At 44.8% G+C, this 12461-nt stretch overlaps 1 pseudogene; it reads left to right on the top strand.

Annotated features, from left to right (window-relative positions):
• Positions 1 to 10633: 10633 nt before the first annotated feature.
• LOC123057323 (cytochrome P450 71A1-like) lies at positions 10634 to 12461 on the top strand (annotated as a pseudogene).

The raw sequence follows: 12461 nt of genomic DNA, 5'->3' as shown, positions 1-12461 counted from the left end.
GCGAGCTATACGGCCTCTCCGTGTTGCCAAACCTAGGTCATCTGTGTCTGTTGAATCATGAAAATGCTTGCTCGTGAAGCTACGTAACTGCTTACCTAATAAATTACCTAAATAAAATAAAATGCTCACGTAGGCGTAATTACCAGCAAAGATGTGGAACAATGGCGGTTCTATTCAGTGTCATCACATACATTATTGTACCCATCAGGTAGTGTGATTATTTTTCACGCCCCATGAGTCACCCGTTATTTGTTTAATGGGAGTAATCTTGGTCGAGAATAACAGCTCATGTAGCACCTCACAGAAAAATAAATTAGTGTCATTGGTATTACCCTTAAATAAGAAAGAAAGTGAAATAAAACTTAAAGCATAAAATTTTCTTCCAACTAGTTCAAAAATTGCACTTCTATAATATGTATAAAAAGAAACATATAGTAATGAAATTTCCATAGTCTAATATAATGTATACGTGTAGTACTTGTTTGCAATTTAGACACACTCAACATTAAAAAGTACACATAAATAAAAAAATTCAACAAAAAACAAAAGCAAACGCGTGCAAAGAGACAGAAGCAAGCACAAGCAAAAAAGGCATGCACGCACACTAAAATTCGCATGCATTTCATTGATCCATGTGGGTGGAACAGTCATGAAGTGGGGACATGCATGCTGAAGGAAATATGCCCTAGAGACAATAATAAAGTTCTTATTTTATATTTCCTTATTAATGATAAAGTTTTATCATTCATGCTAGAATTGTGTTGATCAAAAACTTAAATACATGTGTGAATACATAAACAAATACCGTGTCCCTGGTAAGCCTCTACTAGACTAGCTCGTTGATCAAAGATGGTTAAGGTACATGTGTTTTCATTTGATAACGAGATCACATCATTAGGAGAATGATGTAATGGACAAGACTCATCTGTTAGCTTAGTATAATGATCGTTCAGTTTATTGCTATTGCTTTCTTCATGTAAAATACATATTCCTTCGACTATGAGTATGCAACTTCCAGACAGCCGAGGAATATCTTGTGTGCTATCAAACGTCACAACGTAATTGAGTGATCATAAAGATGCTCTATAGGTATCTCCGACAGTGTTCATTGAGTTGGCATAGATCGAGATTAGGATTTGTCACTCCGAGTATCGGAGAGATATCTCTGGGCCCTCTTGGTAATACATATCATAAGAAGCCTTGCAAGCAAAGTGACTAATGAGTTAGTTACAGGAAGATGTATTATGGAACGAGTAAAGAGACTTGCCGGTAACGAGATTGAACTAGGTATGAAGATACCGACGGTCGAATCTCGGGCAACTAACATACCGATGGACAAAGGGAATTATGTATGTTGTCATAACGGTTCGACCGATAAAGATCTTCGTAGAGTATGTAGGAGCCAATATGGGCATCCAGGTTCCGCTATTGGTTATTTATCGGAAAGGTGTCTAGGTCATGTCTACATAGTTCTCGATCCCGTAGGGTCCGCACGCTTAACGTTCGATGACGATATAATATTATATGAGTTATGTGATTTGGTAACCGAATGTTGTCCGGAGTACCATATGAGATCACGGACATGACGAGGAGTCTCCAAATGATCGAGAGGTGAAGATAAATATATAGGACGATGATATTCAGACACCGAAAGTGTTTCGGGGGGTACCGGGTACTTATTGGGTCACCGGAAGGGGTTCCGGACACCCCCGGCAAAAGATATGGGCCTTATGGGACAAGAGGGGAAATGCACAAGCCACAAGGGGCTGATGCGCCCTCATATGGGCCGGCCTAAGGTTGAGAAGGAAATGGGAGAAGGGAAAGGTAAGTGTGGATTATGATTCCCACTTCCTTCCCCCCCACACCCCCCACACACACACTCTTTCCTTCCCCCTCTGACAAACATGGGAGGGGGACACGGCCAAGGGCAGGAGCCCAAGTAGGATTCGGACCTACTTGGGGCGCCCCTTGGCCTCTCCCCTCTCCCTCCCACCTATATATATGAGGAGGGGGCGCCTAGCACACAACAGACAATTGCTTAGTCACGTGCGGCACCCCCTTCACCGTTTACACACCCCGTCATATTTTCGTAGTGCTTAGGCGAAGCCCTGCGGAGATCACTTCACCATCACCGTCACCACGCCGTCGTGCTGACGGAACTCATTTATTACCTTGACATCATGCTGGATCAAGAAGGCGAGGGACGTCACCGAGCTGAACGTGTGCGGAACGCGGAGGTGTCGTGCGTTCGGTACTTGATCGGTTGAAGCGCGAAGAAGTTCGACTACATCAACCGCATTGTGAAATGCTTCCGCTTACGGTCTACGAGGGTACGTAGACACACTCTCCCCCTTGTTGCTATGCATCTCCATGAATAGATTATTGCGTGTGCGTAGATTTTGTTTTTGTTTTCCATGCTACGATTCCCAACACATGTATGGGGCTGCAGCATGCACAAAGACAGAAAATCAACTGGATAAATAACAGCGTAAGTCAAATTTATGAGGACGTCTTACACGTGTATCATAAAGCACGCTGAATCAACTGCAACAAATTTGACTGGCCGAAAATGAAAAATTCAGTCGCCTGACATCTATCTATCTATCTATCTATCTATCTATCTATTTATACCTATACTAATTACAGACTCCTCAGAAATTACCACATTAATTAGAAATTAATAACCGTTCATCTATGTGGGGCCGAATTATTATTGTTTAGATTAACCCTTAGAATGCTCCGCTGAATGAATATTTGCTCAATTCGGCTAAAAAAGTAGGCCCATATACCTTTCACGGTTAGAAGATGCAAAAATAGAAGCCTGATTTGGTGAGTCCACATTAGCCTCCACGTTTAATCCCCAAAAGTTAAAATCATACGGCAGCTACAGATCCAATCTTTTTTTAGATCTTTTCAATCTAATCGTACATAAATCCTCTAGCACTCCACGTTGCCCCTGCTCTCCCGTTTCCTTCCAGGAAACGTCACCTCCTTCCTCTATCATGTTTTCTGCTGCTTCGCCGCAACTCCTCAGGAGGCCACCTCCTTCCTCTATCCTGTTTTGTGCTGCTCCGCTGCATCTCCTCTGGGAGAAGGTTTTACCACGATGGCTAGGTTCTCATACAAAGCGTTGGCAATGCTCCTGATCAAGGTGCTGACCCCTAGCCCCTCCATCTACCACCATAGCACACCTAGCTGATTGGTCTATGCAGGATCTTCCAGTACACTACTCTAGGTCTGATCACCTTGCCAATGGCTTTCTCTCATGGCAGGTCTCACCATTGTCTGTTCTTCTGTATGTATCTCCTTTGCATGTGAGACTCCAATCTCAGCAATGGCTCAGCTCCCAGGTAGCTTTTGTTTCAAACCTAAGTATTTGATTACAATTGTTTTGTGTCTAAATAGGATAATGATCTTCTTCTTATAGTACAGTTATATTTTATTAAATATTAACTAACGAATGTTGGCTGCAGTCTATTGATCCCGAGTGTTGTCTATGGATTTTTTATGTGTTGATGGCAGTGCACTTGAAATTAGTTCTACCAACTCTGTTGCTGGCTTGCTGCTCGGCAATCACCAAAATTGACTTCAAGGTCTTTGTTGATCAATGCAACAGTGATTTATGATTATCTCTCTCAACTTTGTTGCTACTATGGGCATTCAATACACACTAACCTTGACTTCAAAATCTTTGTTGATTAATCCGCAGGTGCTTGGATGTCTCTGTGTATAACTTATTAAACCTATTAAGCTACGCGTGAAGAGCGGCCAACCAGTTATGCCACGTGGCGCAAGCTGGTTTGGCCATGGTGAGAATTCTTTTCAAAAAAAATTTAGATGAAGGTGTGGATTATTTTTAAAATGCACTTTTTCTTTTTTGATGGCGGTGAGGACCTCTGATATTTTTTAAATGAAGGTTATGCAAAGTGGCACTCGCTTGTAGACTGCTGTGGTAATTTTCTTTTTTTTACTTCTTTTTTTAGGTGAAGGTGAGATTTTTTTTTCTGAGATGTTCTTTAGACCGAGACAAGGACTCTATGTATTTTTTGCAAATGAAAATGTGCGCACAACTTTCTCTTAAGGGGCACCACATGGTGGCGCCCAAACCACTAGTATGTTTCAGTGATATGAATATTGCTCGAGGTGTGCTTTTACTCTTCTTTCTCATGGCGCACCGAGTGAGCTAATGCTGTGTTGGAATGGTGAGTTGTGATCGTGTGTTTCAGGGCCAAAGATGGTAGTCAGAATTAGGCGAAGATGTGTTCCTGGAGCTGCATGCGTACCATAATTAGCTTAAGTACCATTGAAAGTAATTAACTATTTATACTTATTTTTCCACTATATAAGGTGCTACCACGGTCATGATTACTAAATCAAAATTTCATGTTTTGGAGTTTACATGTGGGCTGACAGATGTGTAGAACTGTTTATGCGCCCAAAATAATCGTTTACAGAAGGAAGTATTCTTCAAAGATAGCAGTAAATTATGTGCACTAGAAGGAGAGTATTCTTAAGATTTCCGAGGTGGTCAACAAGAGTTTTATTTATACCGCTACAAGTGCTTAACTGTGCATGTAAGATATTGTTAAAGGTATTATATTTGTGTTAACTGTGCGTGTATGATCTATTTCTGTAGGCTTCTTTGGGTTATTAGAACGGTAAGCTATCTAGGGTCATTGACAAGAGTGAGTTTACATGCGGGCTTACATACCATGTAAAACTAGGTGCTCCTTCTTGAAGCAAACGCAGGGGGTTGTCTTCTTACATTCATATTTTCAATTGGACTCCACGTCCTATTGTCATCCTAAAAGTTAGTCCTGTAATCTCTATGGTTATAACCACGTGCTCTATCTACTAATTCTTTTTAATTTTTTATTTCACGAAGACTTAAAGTTTCTGAAGTTTCGAGCTCCAAATAACTGTTTTCCAGATGAGGAGTATTCGGCACAGATGGTACATGATGTGGGTGAGGACATGGTAATATTTCTGAGCTCATCTACGAGACTGTGATTTATACTACTAAAAGTGTTTAACTCTGTATGATATTATTAAAGGAATTATTGATGTGTTCTCTATTTAGGTAGGCCCCTATGGGCGATTAGAAATGTAATTAAGCTATCCAGTATCATTAACAAAAGCACGATTTATACTACTAAAAGTGTTTAACTCTGTATGATATTATTAAAGGAATTATTGATGTGTTCTCTATTTAGGTAGGCCCCTATGGGCGATTAGAAATGTAATTAAGCTATCCAGTATCATTAACAAAAGCACGATTTATACTAATTCAATTGTTTAACTGTGTAAGATAACAAGATGTTCTCCGAAATCTTATTTATTTGTCTATTTTTGTAGGCTTGCTCCCAGATTTCTTCTTCACCGGGGAATTTCGCTCATGACTAAATATGCGAAAGGTAAATTATCAAAACCTATATACAGTATGAATATGCATCTTTAAAGTGGAGTTTGAGGTCTTCATTTCAGCTTTAGCCATCTTCGAGTTATTGCCTAGAAATAGTTATCCAAATTGCATGTTTTCAATTTCACATGCATGCTTGCATACCTCTTAAAAGAAAGTGCTAATTCTGGGGCAACACATGGAATTCCTTTTGTTGTTCACATTTCAGTCTGATCGGACTGTCTCTTGATGTCTTCAGAGTAAGTGAAGTGTTATCAGATTCATAGCAATTAACATGGCCGATCGACCTTGCTGCCCTCATGCTTGGTGACTATCCAATTCTTCTTTGTTATTGCAGGAGCTTTTATATTTCACAGCTATCCCCTTCCAATAATCGTCTTAGAGAGGGTCTATGTTCATTTTATTTCTAGGATCCTGTTTGTCCTATGTTTGCAATTTTAGTTAGGCCACCAATATGTTAAAATTCAAGTATATGACAGAGATAGGGATAGATGCTGTGGTTTAGAAGAATGATATGTTGTAAACATGAGCTTGATTTATTCTACTATGTGTGCAACTGTGTAATATATTCTTAGAGCTAGAAGTATTATGTATTCTTTCTCTATTTTTGTAGTCCTACTGCTATCTTCTTCTTTTTTTACCATGGAGTTTGCACATGACTAAGTTGCCAAAAGGTAAATCCTCTGAAACAACGCATATTATAAATATGCAGGTTAGTTCAGTTTGTAGTTACTAAATACGTCTTTGTCTTACCACTCAAGATGACATTTGGATGTCTGGAACTATTCAAAGGCTTGCTTTTCCAAGCATATTCTTCTTTTTGTTAAGATTTATTTAAATAACTTCAGTTCACATATTATATGTAAAATTATTTGATTAGATACGAAGAAAATCATAGTAATTAAACGTTCTAGATAATTAGCGTTTTGTTGATTTAGTATTCATTTATCATTGGTACACTTCTCTAAATAAATGTCATACCTAAGCACACATGCATGTTCTACCTTGGCACATGGTCCTTATTTGTTAACCCAGACTGTCCAAAGTTCTACGGAGTTGCCTTTATAATATATAAAGATTCAAGTAAACATATATTTTCATATTTCTTTGGTGGTTACACTATTTTACCACTGTAAATCTTTCTTCTATGCGGTGCTACAAATTCCCATAGCAACGCATGAGGCATCATCTAGTTCAAAGAACAAGTACAACAGGGGTGGCCGCACCAGGCCCCCAACTCCAGGGCCCCCGGTAGTAGCGCACTTGCCTGGACTGGAGCCGAGAGCAGGCCTGGGCCTTGCATGCATGATGCCCAGTTGACGCCTAGCCAGGGATCGGTAATAATACCTTATAGATCACCAATGGGATTGCTAATACGCCGCGGTTGACGCTTTATCTCCCTAGCCCTTTCTGTGCGCCGCCGCCTCCATGGCCTTGTCTCTTTTTTTCCGTCAATTTCTTCGCGGCAATTCAAAGAACAAGTACAACAGGGGGAATCTGGACTCAAGGTTCTCCCTTATGCGCTATGCCATTTTTATTCCGCCAAACTCCACATGAGAGAATTGATAGAAGGTACGTGTCGCTTATGCCCAATGCGTTTTTTCCTCGGAATAATATCCTATGCTCTTTAATCTTGTCGAATCAATAGTTTTTTCGTCACGAGTAAATGATTTTGTTAGTTTTGTGCTAGTTTCAACTACTAATTATTTCTTTAAATTTCAGCATCATCAGATCATGCAGAAAGTATGCATCCACCAATGAGAAAAATGAAAAGAAATTGTGTACATGCGTTGATAGAACTAGATGACACACCGCACTTTGTTGCGGGAATTGGTTGCTATATATTTAGATGAAGTTGAAATATGAATATTTGATTATGTAGTGTAGAAAGTCTAATGCTTAATCATTTCATTTGATAAAGAGGTTTTCTATTTTTTCCCTTATCCAAATGAACATGCACTAAGACTACTATAATAGGCTAATAGAACAATTGTTGCTGTCATATTAAATGAATAAGACATGATATGTAAGTATGTAACCCAAGAACAATCAGTATATAACAACTTTGTGTTTGGATTACTCAAGCAATGAACTTCTCTATAAAAAGAATAAAGTGTACAATTCCAAGAAAATTTCGATACCATCCATTATATCACGTGGTATTGCTCTTGTAATCGCTTTTGTTGAAATGGTGATAATGGTAAAGGATGAGAAACCTACAAACAGGAGACGTGTTGAAAATAAGTTAGATTGGAAATTTGTGTAGATTATAGCATGTTACAATGCATAGCAAATACAATAAAGAAGGCCTATAGGGAGACAATTTTCCAATCTGAAATGCAAATATAGAAAGACAGAAACAAAAATTCAGAGGGGGTAGCAAAGAAGCATAGGAACATTGCACTTGCTAGCGGGGACAGAGCCGTAGATGAATGAGCTTGCACGGTGTAGCTTGAGGCAATCAACATAGGCGTTGGTGGCATTAGCCAGCAGTACATGCGCCCAACTATTGCCGATAACAATGGGGAATGGAGGGTCTCATACTGGAGTAGAACGATGGGAATGGAGCATTTCATACTGGAGCACACACTTTATAGGCCAAAATCAATGCTTGTCTGTTCGAGTACCTACATCAGTTTCAACATTAATTAGTTTTGGGGAGATGAATAGTATGAAAAAATTAATCGTGGTTGTGCTGAGAGCAAGCGACACAATCTATGTTTAAGACTGTCTAAGCTTGCTTGGAGCCCACGAGAGCAAAGGGGATGTTACCTGCCCAGCGCAAACAACAAAAAGGCAGCAACGCCTGTAGTGAACGTGAGTGCCGAAGAAAAGGGGTGATGTGGTGGTTAAAAATGAAAATAAAAACAATGAGGTGGCAGGCTGCATGCACTAAGAGTTAGTGTGGAAGTGTATTTACATGTGGGACCTACTTGATGATGTGGATATGTTGCATGTCAAGATAAATAGAGTAGTGGGGATGAATTTCTTAGGTATACTAGAAGATGCCCCGTGCGTTGCTGCTGGAGTATTTGTTAGCAAGGAAGATAACTCAACAGTAAAATATAATCATGACGCATGATGATGTGTAAAGTCATGTTTAATAGGAAGACAAAATATTTTCATTCCAATGCCACAATGCGCACAAATATTAAGCCTGGACTACAAAGATGTGCTCCAATGCAAGGTGAGGTAAAATTTGTGTGCTGGTACAATTTTCTTTCATCATACATCCATCTCGATTACAAATTTGAAGTCAATAGAATATACAAAGGACTTACACATAGATCGTCCGATCCATTAATATATGCTTAATCAAAAGCATTGCTCTCTTTGCAAACACGTTCTCGTACAAAAACAAAGCACCGGTGTCCATGTAATGGGTGCTTCTTTTTCTTTAATGAAAGGATATTTAAGCTTGCAATTGCAAGGCACTAATGAGTTAAAATGTAATGGTAGATAACAGATATGGAAGAAGGCCATAATTATCATTTCTAAAGATGATGTAGAGGATGCCTCCTATAATCAGTTGCATGGAAAATGACGTGGATGATCGATCACTTAAGTGCCAAAGATGTCAGGATGACAATATGAACTGACATATTTTTCTTACCATCCCTGTTCACTTTTATCATTGCCCGAGAGCAGGCTGTGAATGAGGGAATTACAGGGTAAGTAAAATCCAGAATTGGTTAAAGATGGTTAGGGTACGTACCAAATCTTGCTGGATGCTTGTATAAAAATTCCAATTGAAGGAGTAAAGGACCAAATGGCTGCCATGCCCCTGATTTATCTGACGAACGACACATCCCAAAGAAACAATATTCAGAAACATAAGAAATCAGAAGTTCACTGTCGCAGTGTTCTTGATGGCGTCGATGGCGGAAGATCCTGCCAAGGTTGGCACCTCAATCTGCTCTGAAGATGGACTAGTGGAAGATGGCGGCGACGACACATGTGAGTACGTCAGACCGGATTGTGCCCCGGACCCGGTATGTGGCTCGGTCGGGGCCTCCGGCTTTAGATGTTAGGCTTAGGTGAGAGGTCTGGGTATTTGGCCCAGCTTGCACCCCCTTCGTCATATGGATAGGAGTAGTGGCAGATGTTGCCAAGATGGCGGATTCAGGCATATTGTTGTACTACTTTGTAAGGTCCTCGAGAATAATCAATAAAATGGCCGTATGCATCTCTCAGATGCAGAGGCCGGGGTCATCCTCCTTTTCTAAAAAAACTGTCGCAGGGTTCATAATCGTCTTCTAGCGCTGCTGTTAGTCTCTCCGGATCGAAGATACAAATTGAAAAATCCAAAGAAAGTCGAAAAGAGGAAGGTTTGGGGCTGATGCAATGTAAAGATGTTAATCTTAAAAGGCACGCATAATACGGTGGAGGACGTCATGGGAATGGAGCGACTCTAAAGAGATCAAGGTATTTAAAGCCAAGAGTCCAAGACAAATGGAATCGAGAGCGATCAGTAAATTTCAAGTGACTGGTAATTAGCAAAAGCGTAGAACAATTGGTGCCACAATTCATGCAAAGCAAGCAAAACGAGCACCAATCAGCTCATTCCACCTCCGTGCGTAGAGGATTTGGTAAGCAGCCGGCCTTAAGTCTGGCATTATTGCGGCCGCATGGTCGGTTCCGACGACCAAACCGTTTGCCTGTGGCGCCATGCCGGCCGGTGATTGGGCTCACGGTCATCGTGAGTTCATGGACCTCCCACCATATGTAGATTGGTGCCTACATCTACATGCGAGCGCGGTCACCCCCGTGAAGCATCAAGACCCCATGAGCATTAAGTGTGCGAAAATGTTATATCGAACCATGGTTCAGCCGAACCTACACTCGACATCATTAATCTCTGAACACTTTTCATAAGGATCCGTGTATGATTGATTAAAAAATGCATGATGGCTCTTAAGTGTGGTAGTTGCTGGGCGTTTGCGGCGGCAGGGGCCGTCGAAGGTCTCCACGGCATTAGGATGCATAGACTAATGTCCTTGTCTCCGCAGCAGCTCCTGGACTGTGCCGGGCCGAGCTATGCATGCCATGGTTGCCGTGGTGGCTGGGCAGAACATGCCCTCCATTACGTCATTGATAGCGGAGGTCTCGATTTAGAGGCTCACCACCCGTATTTGGGGTTTGAAACAGGAACCCATTTGTCACCATAGATGAGGTGAGGTGGCCACTGTCCCGCCAAACGACGAGGAAGCTTTGATGCGCGCGGTGGCGGCCCAGCCCGTCGCCGTCGCATTGGCGGTTAATGTAGCGGAATTCGCCCAGTATCAAGGTACATGCAGCCAGGATCTTGACCATGCGATGCTACTCGTTGGGTACGGCACCACCCGCTCCGGTCAAAAATACTGGAAGCTAAAAAATTCTTGGGGTGAGGCATGGGGAGAAGCATGAACGAGACGGGAGGCGGGGCGTGTGGCATCTTATCAACCGCCGTATATCCGGTGATTAAGAAGGACCTCCTCCTTCTCGGGCCACCCTCGCCTTTCTCCTCGCCGTCACCGCCTTCGTCTCCTCGAAGCGCAGCCGTAATGCCGCCAGGGCCAGGCAGGGCGAGCTGCGGCTGCCTCCATCGCCGACGGGCCTGCCGGTCATCGGCCACCTCCACCTACTCCGGAGGCTGCCGCACCGGAGCCTCCGGGCGCTGGCCGCCTCCTACGGCCCGGTCATGCACCTGCGGCTCGGGCGCGTGCCCACCGTGGTGGCTGGCTCCGCGGCCGCGGCGGAGGAGGCCATGAGGACCCGCGACCTCGACTTCGCCAGCCGCCCCAGGCTCCTCATGGTCGACCGCTTCTACTACGGCACCGGCGGCATCGGCTTCGCGCCCTACGGCGAGCACTGGCGCCAGGCGCGCCGCGTCTGCGTCACCCACATGCTCAACGCGCGCCGCGTCGCGTCCCTGGGCCGCGTCCGCGCTCGTCGACCGGGTCCGCCAACACGCCGGCGCCGTCGTGAACCTCAGCGACAACCTCATTGTGTACTCTAACACGGTCATCTCCCGCTGCACGTTCGGCGACACGGATCGCCGACACGCCGGAGCCGTCGTGAACCTCGGCGACAACCTCATTGTGTACTCTAACACGGTCATCTCCCGCTGCACGTTCGGCGACACGGATTACGGGGTCGAAGGAGGCGGCCGCGGCGGCGCGAGGCTGAGGAAGGTGTTCGCCGAGATCGAGGAGCTGCTGGGCACGGTGCCCATGGGAGAGACGGTGCCGTGGCTGCGTTGGGTGGACGTCGTCACGGGGCTGGAGAAGAAGACGAGGCGGGTCTTCGAGGACATGGACGGATTGCTGGAGCGGGTCATCGCCGACCACCGCCAGCGCCGCCGCGCGGCTGCGGCCACCGGGGAGGAGGGAGACTTCGTGGACGTGATGCTGGACTCTACAGAAGAGCTGGACACGGGCAGCATCAAGGGCATCATCGTGGACATGCTGGCCGCCGCCACGGGCTCCACCTTCACGCTGCTGGAATGGGCCATGGCGGAGCTCGTCAACCACCCACACGAGATGCGCAAGCTACAGGACGAGGTCCGCGCGGCGGTCGGCCCGGGCGCCACCTACCTGAAGGCGGTGGTGAAGGAGGCCCTGGGCTCCACCCGCCGACGCCGCTGCTCCTGCCGCAGGAGACGGTGGAGGACACGCGGCTGCTGGGGTACGACGTGCCGGCGGGCACCCGGGTCCTGATCCACGCCTGGGCCATCGGCCGCGACCCGGCGACGTGGGGGAGCCGCGCCGAGGAGTTCGCGCCGGAGAGGTTCCTCGGGTACGACGGCCTCAAGATGGGGCAGGACTTCGCGTTCCTGCCCTTCGGCGCCGGCTGGAGGGGCTGCCCCGGCGTCGGGTTCGCTATGCTGTCCAACGAGCTGGCGCTGGCGAGCCTCGTGTGTAGCTTCGACTGGGAGCTGCCCGGCGGGAGGATGCCGCCGGTGGACATGAGCGAGCTGCACGGCCTCTCCGTGCGTCTCAAGGCGCCTCTGCTTCTGGTTGCCAAACCTTGGTCGTCTGTGTCTGTGGATGGAGTTGAGTGA

Source organism: Triticum aestivum, chromosome 3A, assembly GCF_018294505.1.
Source record: "Triticum aestivum cultivar Chinese Spring chromosome 3A, IWGSC CS RefSeq v2.1, whole genome shotgun sequence".
Classification (NCBI taxonomy): Eukaryota; Viridiplantae; Streptophyta; class Magnoliopsida; order Poales; family Poaceae; genus Triticum; species Triticum aestivum.
Note: the sequence above shows the minus strand (reverse complement) of the source record. Positions and strands in the feature narration are given on the sequence as shown.